Consider the following 16,534-nt stretch of genomic DNA (forward strand, 5'->3'; position numbering starts at 1 on the left):
AATTCAACAAAGTCTAGATCCCAGGGTCCATGCCATCTGCACCATGCATGCTCTCTTGCCAAGTCACCAAGAACAGTCCCAGAATTCGGGGCTTAACAGTCTGTAGATGGGCACCCTCAGGGGCTCTGGGTCACCTGTTGCAAATATCTGACGGGCTACGGTCTCTTTAGCATCTACTCCTATTAGGCACTGCTCTGGGCACTGAGGATATACCAGTAAATAAAAGAGACTTTCTAAAACATGTGCTTTGCTGGAGCTTCCTCTATAATGGGGAAAGATAACAAACATATGATAAAAACTAAGAAGAAAAGATGAAGCTTGGCTGGGAGAGAGTGACAAGGGGTGTGATCTCAGGTGGAGTGGCCAGAGGCCTCATGAACCACGTGGCTACCTGAAGGCAGTGAGGTCAGTGTGGCTGATACAGCGGCAGGGAGTGGGGTGGGGACACCGGTAAGACGTGGCATCAAGGGACCAGTGCCTAAGGCCACTGTAAAGACTTGGGTTTTTCTCTGATGGGACAGATCATGGGTGAGGGTGGGCAACTGAACAAACAGGACACACGACCTCACTGAAAGGGGTGTCAGGACACAGGGTCTGCAGTGAAGGAATAAGAAACAAAGATACCTTATCTAAAAAGAAAGGTAAAAAGGGACATTGCTGCTTTGGAAAGGGGTTAGAGAAGGGGGAGCGGGGGAGCTACTGAGCATTCTCTGCAGGAGGGCAGAGAGGGGAGAGCCACAATCTTCTTGGGATGTGAGGAGAAAGAAGGACCAGCGCTGTCCATCGTAGTCAGGACTGCACGGTTTGATCTTTTTAAACCATGTCTATGTATTACTTTTTTAAAGTAAAAATAACAAACTCTATCAGACTTATATCCAGTAAGAGCTACAAGGAACTGAACTAGAACAGAAGGTAGAAACAAAGGAGATGCGTAACCTCAGTGTTTTCCAGCTCTTCACATACCGTCACCCCTACCCCACCCCACCCCGCCAAAGAAACAAACAAACAAACAAACAAAAAACACTGAGGGGAAATCAGCCCCTGATCTCAGCCCATAATCCTGCTCTCTCACTCTGGGGCCACAGGAGACATGTGACACGGCAGGGAGAACACAGGTTTGGAGTCAGACAGACAGACCTGCATTCAAGTCCGTTTTGTCACTTACCAGCTATGTGACCTTGGGCACGTTGCTCATCTCTGAATTCAAGCTTATCTTAAGTACAGAACTGGGGCTTTCCCCTTCCTGCCTTGGAGAGTTGGAGGATGAGACCCAACTTATGTCAAGGCCAGGCCAGAGATGTAAATGGTGGCATTCAGTGTGCTAGGGGGACATTCTGAGGACAGGGTTTTGTCATGTTTACCCATGTGTCCCCACTGCCTGAATACAAGTCCCCCAAACTACAGTCAGCGGACAGATGTGAGATGAAGGGCTTGGGAGTGAAGAGCAGAGGGCAGTGATCTGCCTGTAACCGCAGCGAGCTGACAGCAGAGCTTGAGGAAGCCCTGCTGTTTCCCTGACAACCAGGGGCCCTTTGGTACAAACTTGAGCTCTCCTCAGGAAATAGAAACTCCCCCGAGGGGGAGCGGGAACCCACATCTACCCTAGGGTCTGGCCAGGAGCCAGTTCTGGGTTTCCCCAGGTCTGGGGGATGGTATGGGCAAAATACATGTGACACAGCAGGGAGAACATAGGTTTGGAGGGAGCTCCAAGGCCAGCAGAGAAAAAGGGACTGCATGAGGCCCAGGAAGTCAGCTGAGGCCCGTCACCTGCACCTCCAGCCTCGAAGCATTTTCCTTTGGCCTTGTTGCTGGAAACTTCAGCTGCTGGCGGCAGCCCAGGCCCATCTGGACGGCTCAGAGGAGGAGCCTCCAAGTCTTTGGGAAAATACTCTCAGCTCTGAGAGCAGTTTATATGTGCCTCTTGTGAGTGCACGTCTTGTATATACATGGAAAGCAAACTTCCAGAACTAGATGTTCTGACTGCAGTTCAGGGGGGCCAGGCTCCCACAGCCCCTCCTCTGAGGTTTCAGGGAAGCTCTGGAGCTAATCACAGAGGCGCCATCTACCCTGGCTTTACGAGGGGCTCTGATCCCTCCCAGGGCGACCCAGACCACACTTCTCAGGTTGCCTGAATAAATGTTTTATATCCAATGTTTCAGAACCCCAGAGGGCCCTTAACAATTACTTCCAAGCCCCTCACTTTCTAGATAAGTAAAGGCATCTCAGGGAGGATAAGTGACTTGCCAGGCCCAGACGATGGCTGACATCCCTGCATCCCACCCCCGGGTAATAACACGCTGGGACGTTAGGAAGAGGCCGAAAGAAAAGACCCAGGTTCTGGTTCCCAGCCTGCCCCCCCCATAACCTCAGACAAGCTAGGTTGTCTCTCTAGACCTCAGTTTCTTCATCAGCACAATGTGGATAATATCACTCCCTCCTTGGGAAAACCCAGAGTGGATGTGAGAGGCTTTTGTAGGTATCAACCAGGGATTTTCACAGCAAAATCTCAGAATAACAGTCCTAGGAGAGTTCTCCCCCAAGGCCACAGGACTCCTCTCTATCCCCACCCCACCCCCAATAGGCAAGTTTCACCATCTTGGTTGAAATAGCTTCTCAAGACTGGCAGGTATGGCCGCTATACGCCAGTGCCTCTCTCCTCTCAGGAACCCTGAATCTCTCTGGACCTGGATTTCCATGAAGGCTCATCATGGCAGATGATTCCAGAAACCCATTTTCCAGAAACCCATTCAACGATAGAGCTGATGGTGGCCTTGTGCTGCTGTGGCCACCTCCTGCCTCAGTCCTTTAGGCTGCAAGCAATCAGGACTCGCTCCAGAAGGAACACTCTGGGGTAGAGAATACCAGGGCTGGCTCAACCACCACTGCCTAACTATAGCACTGGGGAAACCGAGAGCCAGACAGAAGGTCTTGTCCAAGTCCTCCAGAAGGACCGAGTCACAGCTCTGCTCCCCACCAATTAGTAATTTTGTAAGTTACCTAAATATGAATCTCAATTTCCACATCTACAAGATGCATATGAAGTCCCAAACATTTACAAAGGAGGCAGGGTGGGTGGCATTGTAATAAAGAATGTGGGCTTTGCAGTCATGGCCTGAGTTCAAATCCTGACTGCTCATGACCTCGGGGGAGTTACATCATTTCTCTCTGACTCGGTTTCTTCATCTCAGAAATGATAATCTCATAAGGTTTTTGTGAAAATTCAATGAAGTAAGGCAGGTAAAATACTTAGCATGGTCAGGTTCAGAGTAGATGTTTAATTAGTGGTAGCTTCTGTTATCACAATCACCGTTATTAGAGCAGTGGTCTCCAAAGTGGGGTACTGGGCACAGTGATACATTGGGGTACAGAATGAGAATATTACAACTTTCTAAATCGATCCTGCCCTTTCACGTTCCATTGTTGATGTTCGCTATACATATATAAAGTTAAAGATGCGTATTAGGGCTGATACAAGTACACAATCAAGAGTTTGGACTTGGGACTTCCCTGGTGGTACAGGGGTTAAGACTCCGCACTCCCAATGCAGGGGGCCCGGGTTCGATCCCTGGTCAGGGAACTAGATCCCACATGCATGCCGCAACTAAGAGTTCACATGATGCAACTAAGGAGCCCGCCTGCCGCAACCAAAAAAAAAAAAAAAAAGTTTGGACTCGATGGAATGAAGCAGAGGAAGGAGAAGAAAGAGGGGAGAAGAAACACCGGCATAAGAAAAAGCATTTCTGTTCTCAAGATGTAGCCTGTGGGCTTTGGTGGAAAAGAGCATACTTCTGAGAGGAGAGAGGAGATGTTGAGTATTAGGGGGTGAGATCAGGTGTGGAGGGTAAGGGCAAATTGAGAAAAATTTTATAACCTGGAAGATCATGCAAAAAACAATCACCCAGACCGCTGCGCCCCAGGAGTGCCAGAGGGACTCTGCCCACTCATCTCCAACGGCCCCCCTTCGATGCAGGCCCTCTGAGCTCCGCACTCATGGCCGCTGACACCCGTCCTGATTTGTCTGCCTTCGCCTTCCACCTCTTCACCCACTACCACACCCTCTCCCCCCTAAACCAGGAATCTCTTCCACTGGCATTTTCTAACCAGCCTTCTAGCAACAAAACCAGCGCTTTTTCAATTCTGGCTTTATTAATACCACCTGGGGAGTTTTTCGAACTTACCAACACATAAGGCCACCCCCAGAGATTCAACAGGCCAGGGATGAAGCCTGGGCTTTGGTAATTTTTGAAAACTTTCCTAGGTGATTCTGCTAACTTTTCTAGGAAGCCAGGAGGGATTTCTCCACCTCTGAACCACAGTGTGACTCTAAAGCCATCTACTCGTGAGTGGCTTGGGTCAACCGTTGTGGATTTATCGTTCCGCAATTAGATGGAGGCTGCTTGTCTCCAAGGCATTGTGAGAAAAAAAAAAAATCTGTAAAAATGCACGATAATTCTTAGAGCCATGCTCATTCTGTCCCATCTGATAAAGGTTCAGTGGACTTCCCTTCCCTTCCCCCACCTCTGGTGGAAAAACAAGTTTGCCTCCATTTGTACATTCCTTTCAACATAAAGGCATCTGCTGGTTCTCTTCTGAGCTGGTTCTAACATCCGCCTGGTCCAGTCACTGATTATTGAGTAGAATAAAATCTTTAGCACATGATCATTTTTATATCTGAGGAATGATTTTACCTTTTCTTTAAAATTATTGTATATGCTTCCTTAACATACCCTTACTACTAAGTGTGGTTCATAAGGATTGTTGAGTGAAAGGTACTGAGTGGTTTTCATGCTTTCTTTAGTGACTCCCTTGAAAAATCACAGAATAAAAAGGAATCACCTTGCCTACTGGTTTTCAGACTCATTAAAAAGCCAGGAGAGGAAATAACTTGAGGGGTTAAGTAACTTGCCCAGCTCATAAAGAAAGTTAGTGATTAAGCAGAGGCTCACTTTTCAAAACCTATTTACTGAGCGCCTCCTGCATGCCCATTGGCAGGAGTTGGGGGTAGAACAGACAATGAGACGGACGAGTCTCCCACCCCAACGAAGCTGACAAATTTTTGTGCAGTGATCTGCCAATTTTTTTGATCCTATACACCACCAGGAACTAAGGGGAAAAAATGACCATTCATCATGATAAACAAACATATACATTTTTAAGCATAAGATTAAAAGCATATATAATAAGAAGTCTAAGTTTCTTCCGGCATCCCAGAAAATCATCTTAGTGCCTCCCAGGTTGTATGTACCCCCCTTTGCAGGCCCCTGGCCTTCAAAATCTAGATCCTTCCCTTTCCCCTTTCCTGATGGCTCCTCCCCTAGTCTGCTGGGAGACACCAAAGACCAGCCCCTCCGCCCTCCAGGACCTGCCTTTAATGAAGCCAGAGTAAATGCCATTCCTGGCCCTGTGCCCGGGCACACCCCCCAGCTCACAGCACTAGGGTTTCTTAGAGAGCAGAGTCTTTCTCTCTCCTGACCCAGAATCATTGATCCTCAGGCAGGATAAGGCCCCAGGATATGGTCCAGGGGCCCCGGGTTTGGAGTTGGACTGGCCTGGGTTGGAATGCTCAGGTCACTTTTGTGAGAGATAGCAAAGCATAGTGTCTCCCAGTACAGAGGCAGGAGCCAGACTGCCTGAGATCAGAGCCTGACCTGTTATTTAGGAGCTGTGTGGCCTTGGGCACATACTTAACCTCAAATGTAAAATGGGGGATAAAAATTATGCTCCCCTCAGAAGAGCTGTGGCGAGCGTGAAAAGAATGAAGACATATCTAGTGCTCAGAAGACGCCCTGGCACACAGGACACCCTATGTAAGTGTTAATATTCTTTCTACCCTAAACTTTTGAGGGCTGAGTTTCCACATCTGCAAAATGGGCATGGTAACAGCATCTAACATCGGGTTCAGCCAAGGCCTGGGGAGTTAGAAGCGGTCAATAAATAATAAAAATGACTATTTTACTATTATTTACAAGGACACCCGTTTTGCAGATGAGGAACCTGAGGCTCGGATCACCTGCTTTCTCAAGCACTACACCCTTCTGTGGCACCATACCACAGAGCACTTGATTCTCTGGGCAGGGCACTCTACAGTTTCCAAGGCACTTTTTCACATCTCCCATCTTAGAATCTCATGAGGGGGCTAGCAACCTCATCCTCATTTTACAGGTGGGGGATCTGAGGCTCCAAGAACCCAAGGACAGGCACTCCTCCTTAGCCAGTCTGGGGGTGGGGTGAGTGGGGAGGGCTCTCAACCCCAGGAGGAAAGGGAGTATGGCTGGATTCCAAACCAAGAAGTTTAAAAGGATGAAAAAAGGCACCCTCACCCAAGGCTTCCTCTCCTCTTTTGAGAGGGAGGTAGACAGACATGCTTGCTCGAAAATCAGGGTAGAGACCACATCCTGTGCTTTGTCCCCACCCAGGAAGCATCTTAGAGGGGTTGGGTGGGGTGAGGCTGGTGACACTACTGGACCTCCCTGGAAAATTCTAGAATGGCCATGAAGAAAAGCCAGGCAACTCCAACCTATTTTACCAGCTGGGTGCCCTGGGCACAGCTCTTGTCCCTCTAGAGAGGCAGGCACTAAGGCTCAGAGGGGTAGGCGTGTCCCCAGGGCTCCAGGTGGTTAGTGGCAGGGCAGAGGCTGGGACTGGGTGTGGCTAGAGCCTGGTGGCCCAGGGCTCCCTCTGGGTGCTGCAGTGCAGATGGTCCAGACGCTGGCGGCTACCCAACACTGCAGAGCTCCCCGACCCTGTCCCAGGGACAAGCCCCAAGAGGCCAGGTCCCCGACTTCCCAGGGACAGCCCCCTCCTCTGCACATTCACATCCACAGTCTGCCCCAGCAACAGCTGTGACCCTTACCCAGAAACCACAAATATTTTCTGTATCCCAGCAGCCCGCGCCTCGGGAACAAGGAGTGGAAGGCAAAGAAAGATGTCTGAGTGAATGTCACAGCTGCATAGGGGGATAGAGGCCTCTGCCCCACCCTACTCCCACCATCCTAAACCTTAGAACAGTTGAATCCTAGAACACCAGCACTGCAAGGGGCAGCCAGTTCAGCAGACTTCATCACAGAATGGTAACTAAAGCACAGAGAAGGAAGGGGCTTGCCCAAGGACCCCTGGCACCTGGAACTGTGACCCAGCTTTCCACTGGTCCCTAGGCCAGTGCCCTCTGCCATGGCACAGGGCCTGCCAGCCAGAGGGGCAGGGTCCATGGCAGCTGAAGCTGGGCAGTCATTCACCTCCAAAGGGAGGGCTAAGCAGGTCACGATATCCCATTTGGGTCAGTGGGGCGGGCAATTTAAGGTGTGCTTTGGGTAAAGGGGAGAAGGGGAAGTGAGGGAAAAGGGCAGACCAGGGAACCAGAGTTCTTTTACAAACCCAGAAGCCGTATGTCCAAATTTGGAATTGTTGGGGAAGACCCACCAGAGTTTAGAGAAAAGGAGGGGGAGGGAGGAAGCAAAGGGTGGATCCTCCCAAAGGACCCCCACCCCCACCCCATCCCCTTGCACAGCCTAGCTGGGTAGGCCAGGCTTCCCAGGCCTGTAATCAAGACTTCCAAACCTGTAATCATTCCTTGCAGCTGACAGATAAATCAATTTTCACAGCCATTGTTTCCTCTGAGAGGCTGGGTTTATCAGCTCTGGACTTGGGGAAGGAAACTGAGGCTCAGACAGGGAAAGCTACGGATTCAAGGTCATACTGCACGTTGTTGGTGGAGCTGGGATTCCGACTCAAGGTATTTCACGCCCATGCTCGCATCTGCGGAGTCATCTGAAGCCCCCAAGCTTTGGAAAGGCCGAAACTGGGCTGAGGGAGCGCAGGAAGAAGGGTGGGGCCTCTGGCCCATCACAAGGCCCCTGGAGCCCAGCTGGAGTCTCCTTTAGAGGCGAGGAGTGGCCCCAAGAGGGCGGGAGGGTCCACTGGGGCCCTGAGGTGTGGACAGCCGGTCCCCCATCAGTCTGCACACAAAGACCCCTGCCCCAACGACCACCATTTCAGGTGCAGCGCAGGGTCCGACTCTTCATGCCCTCAGTCTTCGGCTTCAGCTACACCCTTCCCTGCGGGTCCGTCCCCTGTCCAGCTGTCTCCAACCCCGGGCCTTCAGAGTCGCTTTAGTCCCGCAAAGCACGGCCAGCAGCTTGCGTGGCCCCGGCCCAGGTGCCCCCCGCTCCTCCACCACACCCTCTGCAGAGCCGGCCCTCCCCTCGCCTCGCCTCCCCTCGCCTCCCTTCCTTTCCCCTCCTTTCTCTTCCCTTCCCTCCCGCCCGCCGTCCGCCTCCGCTTCCCCGCCTGCGGCAGTGGATTTGCTCCACTATGCTGCGCAGACGCGCCCTGCCCGCGACCCACTCGGGTTCCCGCGCCCTCGGGTTCCCGGTCCCCGCGGCCCCCACCTCCCGCGCCCCTCCCCGGAGCCGGCGGCAGGCGTGGGTCAGCGATGACTGGGCATTTATGGCTCGCCCCCCGCATTCCTGAAGCCCGCCGGAAGGGGTGGGGGTCCACTGGAGCGATCCCGTCTCCTACCTCAACCTACTCACCGCGCGGCGGAAGCCTCCTGTAGCGGACGGACAGACGAGCAGGCGGACGCGCGGACGCGGAGCTCGCTGGGTCAGAGCCCGTTAGCAGCAGCAGCCGCAGCGCAGGGGCGGGCCGGGAGAACAGTCCTCGGCTCCCGGGCCGGACACGTGGCGCGCGGGAGGGCCTCGCCAGGAAAAACTCCGTCTCTGCTCAGACCCCAGACCTGCGACCTGAAGAGGGGAGGAGGATTTGGCCAAGGTCACTCGGCCCGTTCAGGGCTGGAAGTCAAAGCTCCCGACTCCAGTTCTGGACACTGTCCCCAAATTCCTACTGCTCACCAAAGATTTGTTGAGAAACAGAACCTTGAGGCTTGATAAAATTAAGGCCAAGCGCTTAATCTGCCTGATCAGATTCTGTCCCTCCACAGCCCCTTCAGGTCTGTGACATTACTTAGCTACTTTCCAGAGGAGAGCCCAGAGAAGCCCAGTGTTTAAACGAAGGTCACACAGCTAGTAAGTTGTGGAGCCGGATTCAAACCTGTGCCAGGTGACTCCAGAGGGGCGCTTGCTCTAGCTTGGCTCAGGAGAGTGCATAGTCCAGAAGAAAGGGAGACAGACCACTAGTTATAATCCGGGGCTCTGGAAAACCATAGAATAATAAAAAAGTGATAAACTCTTTGGGAATCCAGAGGAAACTGAGAATGACTGTCCCCCAGGGGATTTGTAAAGACTTCCTGGAGGAGGTGATGCTGCAGTGAAATCAGTAGTACTTCCCACCCACCCACCCCTTAGAAATTCTGCTTTGATGGAAAGATGGCAACCCTGGGCTGCTGAATCTTCATAGGCAAGACTCTTAGATGCCCTGATTTTCAATTAGCTCAAGCAAAAGATAGGGATGATCAATGCTCTTTCCAAAGGCTGTCTTCATCCTCTCACTAGTTAGAGAACTCTAAGCCTTTTTAGCAAGGGGACCTAGTATGTTCTTTCATCTATACATCCCCCCAACATTTATTGAGTACCTGCTGCATGCTGGGCACTGAGCTGGGAGACCGAAGTGAGCAAATGGGAAATGCTGCCTAGACCTGCCTGCATGGAGCTTCCACTCTTATGGAAGACAGATGGTTAGGTCTTTGTTACAATAAGGTTTAGGCAGTCGGAATCTGGAAACTATAAAGTGCTATGATGGCCACAGCAGATGGATCCCACCTAACCTAGACCTTTGAATGAGAGTAGTGTTGTGACCAAAAGATGAATGCAATCTAGTAGGAGACTAAGAAGAAATTAAAATAGATAAATAAAGTAAGTAAGTAATTACCTTAAGATGAGATCTGCTGTTAGTATTCAACAGAAGTGTTACCGATCACAAGTTCATGTGTCCAAAGAAGAGTGACACCAAACACACTGAAACATCAGAGTTGGAGCAGAGAAAGGTTTATTGCAGGGCCAAGCAAGGAAAATGGGTGGCTCATGCTCAAAATCCCCAAACTTCCCAATTGTTTGGGGGGGGGAAATTTTTAATAGGCAAAATTTGGGGTGAGGGCTGCAAGGTGTGTGACTTTCTTCTGATTGGCTGGTGGTGAGGTAACAGGGTGGTGCCAGGAATCTTGTGCTCAGGCTGAAGTTAACATCCTCCTCCTGGGTGGGGGCCTTAGTTCCTGCAGAAGAACTCAAAGATATTGTTATGAGGGACTTCCCTGGTGGCGCAGTGGTTAAGAATCCGCCTGCCAATGCAGAGGACACGGGTTTGAGCCCTGGTCCGGGAGGATCCCACATGCCGCAGAGCAGCTAAGCCTGTGCGCCACAACTACTGAGTCTGCACTCTAGAGCCCGTGAGCCACAACTACTGAGCCCGCATGCATAGAGCTGGTGCTCCACAACAAGAGAAGCCACTGCCATGAGAAGCCTGCACACTGCAACAAAGAGTAGCCCCCGCTCTCTGCAACTAGAGAAAGCCCGCGTGCAGCAATGAAGACCCAACGCAGCCAAAAATAAATAAATAAATTTATTTTTTAAAAAAGAAAAGATATTGTTATGTATATTTCTTCAGGAAGAACCAGGACCCTGACCCAAGGCTGCACTGTTTCTTCACTGCTCCTCCCTTGTTTCTGCATTCCCTCCCTTCCCTGATTAGCAACTGTTTGAACCTGCTTCTAAATAAAGCCTATTTTCTACAAACAAGAAATGGGGACACAGAAAGGATTTGTACCTGGGAGCCCCACAGGGTCCTGCTTGGCTTCAGAAGCAACACCTTCTGAGATAGGATATGAGGAGGCTGGCCCCAGCAAGGATAGGGGTGAGGTTTCCTCAAGCATCATAATACTTTGTGCTATTTATTGAGCATTTTGTATGAGCCAGGCACTGTTGTAAGTGCTTTACTTGCAATGTCACATTGAATCCTCACAATTCATTAGTAAATATTTATTCAGCACCTACTGCATGCCAGGCACTATTTTAGGAGTTTTATTAGTAAACAAAATGAAGATCTCTGCCCTCATGGAATCTGCATTCCAGCAGAGGGAAGATAGACACACAATAAGTAAACATGACAATATGTTAGGAGGTGACAAGTGGTGTGGACAATAAGAAGAAGAAGCAGATGAAGTGTCCCAGGATGATATGGGAAGTTGCAGTATTATGTAGGGTGTTCAGCAGAGGCCTCAATGAGAGGGTGAGATTTGAACAAAGACATGCAGGAGGTGAGGAAGGTAGCAGAGCTGATGGGAGATCTGTGGGAAGAGTGTTTTAGGCAGAGGAAACAGCTGGAACAAATGCTCCAGGGCAGGAGCAAGCCTGGAATATTGAAGGAACAGCAAGGAGGCCAGTGTGGCTGGAGTGAAGTGAGCCAGAGGGAGAGTAAGGGGGCAGGAAGGTAGTGAGGGGACAGGGATGGGCAGGCGGATGAGAAGACGTAGCTCTTAGGTGTAAAGGCAGGAACAGAGAGACGTCCCAGCTATAGAAGAGACAGAGAAATTTGCCCTTCATTTGCCTTTTGTTCCATTTGGTCCCTCAGTGGATTGGATGATACCTACCCCGTTGGTGAGGGCAAGCCTCTGTACTCAGTCTACTGAATCAAATGCTAATCCTCACAGATACACTCAGAAATAATGTTTTACCTAGCTCTCTGGGCAGAGCAATGTGAAAAGAAAATCAAAATGGACTTGGTATTGTTAAGAGAGCTCTCTAAATATGGAGCCTGGAGGCCATTGCGGAAGTGTGACTTATGCTTTTCTTGGCCTATTTAGAATCTGATCTTTTGACTTATTGTTCTCCAGAATATCTATTGTCATCCAGAGCCTGGTACTCAAAGTACTCATCAGACCCTTACCTAAAACAACTCATAATAGCCATCCCTTAAGGACAAATATTTACTTTCTTATGTCAGAGTCCAGCCTCATGGCTGTTTTTTTTTTAAATACAAGTACAATTTTCCCTTACTTTTTTTTTTTTTTTTTTGGCCGTACCACATGGCTTGCAGGATCTTAGTTCTCTGACCAGGGATTGAACCCACGCCCTTGGCAGTGAAAACGTGGAGTCCTAACCACTGGACCGCCAGGGAATTCCCAGCCTCACCGCTTTTGCCTTTGTAAGCCCTGATTCTTTCTCTTCCTTGGAGCACTCTTTCAGTTATACTGGAGTCTGTGTCTCCCAAATTGCAGTTCTAAAGACCAAATAAACTCTCTTCTTATCTGCAGCCTTCTGCATGTCTTTGGTTGACCTGGTGTCAGACAAATGGGATGCAGAGTGACCTGCCTTCAACCTAACTCCAGCATCACTATGATGGGAATAAGGTACCTCTAAGAGTCCTTTGTGCTCTGTTGTTTCTTAGGTGGTCCTGGCTCATAGTGGTAAGTTTTGTACCTGAACCTCCCACCTTGGCAGAAGTTCTACTCTATTTGGGTATCCTCTGTGCTGGCTTCTGTTTTCAGGACTTTGTTTCCCATTTTGGTCTGGTGACTAATCACTCTTAGAAAAATGGAAAATTCACTCCTTAAGGGTAAGGCTGTAGAGCAGCCCCTTTCTGGAAATCCTGTTGGATTTATGTGTAAAAACTATGTATCCTAGTCCTGCAAGTATTGATCTTACTGGACTATGAGTACCTGGGATGATTTACAATTAAATTGGCCAAACTGGGTCTCACTTGAAATTTCTAAATTAGTTTATCTGCACAGTTAATTAGAAAAAGGATGTAACACAACAAATAATGGGAAGCCTATTTCAATTGGTATTGGAAGCCTCGAAACATCATAATGAACCCACCGTTGCTTCCCTCAGAGAAACTCCTAATTATCTCAGAGGATTTCCACATTGGAAACATCCTCTGAGGCTGCTGAGAGCTCTCTCTCTGGCTTCCTCTGTTCCTCCCTGTTCCTCTGAATATCTACCACGATGCTCTCCTCCCTGCTAGCCATCTCACTCTGAACTTCCTTTTTTTTTTTTTTTAACACTGAGATTTATCCCCTGCAGAAGGCTAGCCATACTGACTTTTCTGTAATGACAGCCCCCTTTTTTTTTTTTTTTTTTTGTGGTACGCGGGCCTCTCACTGTTGTGGCCTCTCCCGTTGCGGAGCACAGGCTCCAGACGCGCAGGCTCAGCGGCCATGGCTCATGGGCCCAGCCGCTCCGCGGCATGTGGGATCTTCCCAGAATGGGGCACGAACCCGTGTCCCCTGCATCAGCAGGCGGACTCGCAACCACTGCGCCACCAGGGAAGCCCTAAGCTAGTGAGTTTTTTTGTTTTTTTATTGAAGTATAATTGATTTACAGTGTTGTGTTAGTTTCAGTTGCACAGCAAAGTGATTCAGTTATATACTCTTTTTCAGATTCTTTTCCTTTATGGGTTATTACAAGTTATTGAATATAGCTCCCTGTGCTGTACAGTAGATCCTTGTTACTTATCTATTTTATTTTTAAATTTTTTTTATTATTTACTTTATTATTTATATTTGGCTGTGTTGGGTCTTCGTTGCTGTGGGTGGGCTTTCTCTAGTTGCGGAGAGCAGGGGCTGCTCTTTGTTATGGTGTGCAGGCTTCTTATTGCTGTGGCTTCTCTTGTTGTGGAGCATGGGCTCTAGGAGCGTGGGCTCTAGGAGCACGGGCTTCAGTAGTTGTGGCTCATGGGCTTAGTTGCTCTGCAGCATGTGGGATCTTCCTGGACCAGGGCTGGAACCTGTGTCCCCTGCATTGGCAGGCGGATTCTTAACCACTGCACCACTAGGGAAGTCCCTATCAATTTTATACATAGTATTCTGTATCCGTTAATCCCAAACTCCTAATTTATGCCCCCCCTTCACCTTTGGTAACCACAGGATTGTTCTCTATGTTTGTGAGTCTCTTTCTGTTTGGTAAATAAGTTCATTTGTATCTTTTTTTAAGATTCTACAAATAAGCGATATTATATATTTGTCTTTCTCTGTCTGATTTACTTCACTAAGGATAATGAACTCTATAAACTAGTGAGTTTTATACCTAGTAATATAATCAGTATTATACCTGATTCATGACTAAAGTTTTAAAATGAAAACTATGAGATCTTTGTGTCTATTTGTATATATATCTATGTATGCACATTATAGATAATGGTATTTTTTCTACCTTCAGATGGTGTTGCTAAAACTAATTTGTAAAAGAACTCTATTTAATTGGCTTAAAACAAAAAAGCAGTATATAAATTGAGTATACTTGCCAAAATATAACAGAAACTAAGCCAAATGTTTTTCAAGTTCACATGATCTAGGATTAATCTACAGTAAATAAAGCTAATTTAACTGTTGTTTTGATTAATACAGATGGGTCTTTAGAGTTATCAACATTAAGTACAATACTTTTATTGTATGTAGATTAACTAAAAGTCAAATAAGTTCATGTTATCTCTGTTACAAGATTTGTCAGCAAGAATAATAACTTGGTATGGTAAAATTTTCTTAAGTAAATGTAAATGTGGGGCTCCCCTGGTGGCGCAGTGGTTGAGAGTCCGCCTGCCGATGCGGGAAGTTTAGGTGAACTCTAAAATTATGTTTTATGGTATGTCATCCTAAAAACAGTTTCCTTAAATCTTTTTGGGAACTTGAAACTGTAGAGTTTTGCTAAATTAAGTTGAATGATAGAAATTTATTGAATATCTAGATCAATCCCCAATTAAAAAGATACTGAGCATAGGCATCCTTTAATAAAGATGTTTGGAACTATTAGTAAATATCTTTGGTGCGATGCTGAGAAAATTTTCTATGAGAAAGCACATGTTTCTAGAAATTATAAAAAGTATTTATAAGTTTGCCAATCTACAGAATACTAATGTAAACGTTCATAATTTCTTAGTTTTCACTAGAAATTAAGGTGTTTAAGGGTTAAGAATTTTAATTAATATATACAATTAAAACTACTAAAATTAATAAGGAAAACATCTTTGTATGCAAGGGGTTTTTTTGTAAAGGTGTAAGGAATGGAAATGCATTTTGTTAAGGGAAAAGAAGGTGATTTTGTCTTAAAGCTGGTTATTTCTAAATGGAAGAAAACAAGGGACAAATAAAATGGATATAGAAGGTTATAAAAGGTTTACGAAAAAAGGAATCTTGAGGAAGAACTTTTTGTCTGATCGGGACTGGCTAAAATTGGAATAAATTTAATTAAATGAATGCATTTTAATACCAAAAGTAAGCTGGTGCAAAATTTAAATTTGGTTTTTCTGTCTGTTAAAAGGACAGCTTTTTCCTATTGGTCTGCTCTTGATAATAAGAGATTATAAAAGGTAGATCTTATGCTTTGCCAAAATTACACCTTATTTTCTATGTTGTCTTTATGAGGTCTTTAATTACTTAAGTAAACCTAGTCTTCTCGATATTAAAAAAGCTAAGTTTTGCTCAGAACTATATAACCTTTTATGTTTGCCTATGAAGTCTTTGTTATTTTGTTTAAATGGATAGCTAAGCATATTTTCACGGTGACCTATGATCCTGTTTGACCAAGTGTTTTGAAAACTTTTGATATTTTTGACTAACTTTCCAAAATCGGATTCTAAATGAAGTCTTTTTGACTTAGAACTAACTCTGAGATTTGAAATATTTCAGAGGGCCCCTAAAATGTACCAAAGATTTGTTCTCTCTCCTCGTAAAAAGGGAAATGTTAAACTAATTAGGCTTATTTAATATGTTACATTATATGGGAAGCATTGTTTCCTGTTCTGTGAAGAGCAGACTCAGTGCATTGTTGGTGGTATGGACCTGATAGGAATGGGCTGAGGTTAATAAGTATTAGCTACTTATTCCAGGAGCTTTGCTGCAAAGGCCAGCAAAGAAATGGGGCAGTGTCTTGCAGGGGGCTAGGGATCGAGAGGAGGGTTTTTGTTCATTTGTTTTTTTAAGATTGGAGGCATCACAGTGTATTTGTGTGCTGATGGGAATGATCAGATAGAGGGGGGCAACACGGATGATGGAGAAAGAGTGGGAACTAGTGTACAAGTGTGGGAGCTAGTTAGTATCCTTAATTCGCAGTAAAGTTAACTGAAGTTCAGAGAAATCATGGCCTTTGCCCAAAGTCAGCCCAAGGGACTAAGGGCAGGCGTGAAAGCCAGATCCCCTTAACTGCAGAGCCCAGGGCTTTATTCCCTGAGCTACAGAAAAAAGTCTAATATACCCCTGATATTTTTGAGCTGATCATCTCATTTCTGGGAATGAGTCCAAAGAAAATAGTCCTAAGAAATTAGTCCTAAGAAAATAGTTTGAAATACAGGGAAAGCTTTTTTAGGCCCAACAATGTTTTGTTTTTTTTATAAATTTATTTTATTTTTATTGTTTGGCTACGTTGGGTCTTTGTTGCTGTGCATGGGTTTTCTCTGGTCGCAGTGAGCAGGGGCTGCTCTTAGTTGCAGTGCACAGGCTTCTCATTGCAGTGGCTTTTCTTGTTGTGGATCATGGGCTCTAGGCACGTGGGCTTCAGGAGTTGTGGCTCGCGAGCTCTAGAGCGCAGGCTCAGTAGTTGTGGCGCACGGGCTTAGTTGCTCTGCGGCATGTGGGATCTTCCCGGACCAG

The 16,534-nt window shown here is 47.1% G+C and overlaps 1 protein-coding gene across 3 annotated transcripts in view; it reads right to left on the reverse strand.

The window, feature by feature from the left end:
- ANXA6 (annexin A6) overlaps positions 1-8,655 on the reverse strand; it is a 52,715-nt gene extending 44,060 nt beyond the window's left edge. For 2 of the 3 annotated variants that reach the window (XM_024750114.1, XM_024750096.1), the window contains exon 1: positions 8,532-8,655. The gene's annotated coding sequence lies outside the window, so the exon portion shown is untranslated. Of the gene's footprint in view, positions 1-8,517 lie in introns of all 3 variants that reach the window. The other variant, XM_024750104.1, reaches the window with a different exon arrangement.
- Between the last annotated feature and the right edge of the window lie 7,879 nt (positions 8,656-16,534).

Source organism: Neophocaena asiaeorientalis, unplaced genomic scaffold, assembly GCF_003031525.2.
Source record: "Neophocaena asiaeorientalis asiaeorientalis breed wild unplaced genomic scaffold, Neophocaena_asiaeorientalis_V1.1 scaffold548, whole genome shotgun sequence".
Taxonomy (NCBI): Eukaryota; Metazoa; Chordata; class Mammalia; order Artiodactyla; family Phocoenidae; genus Neophocaena; species Neophocaena asiaeorientalis.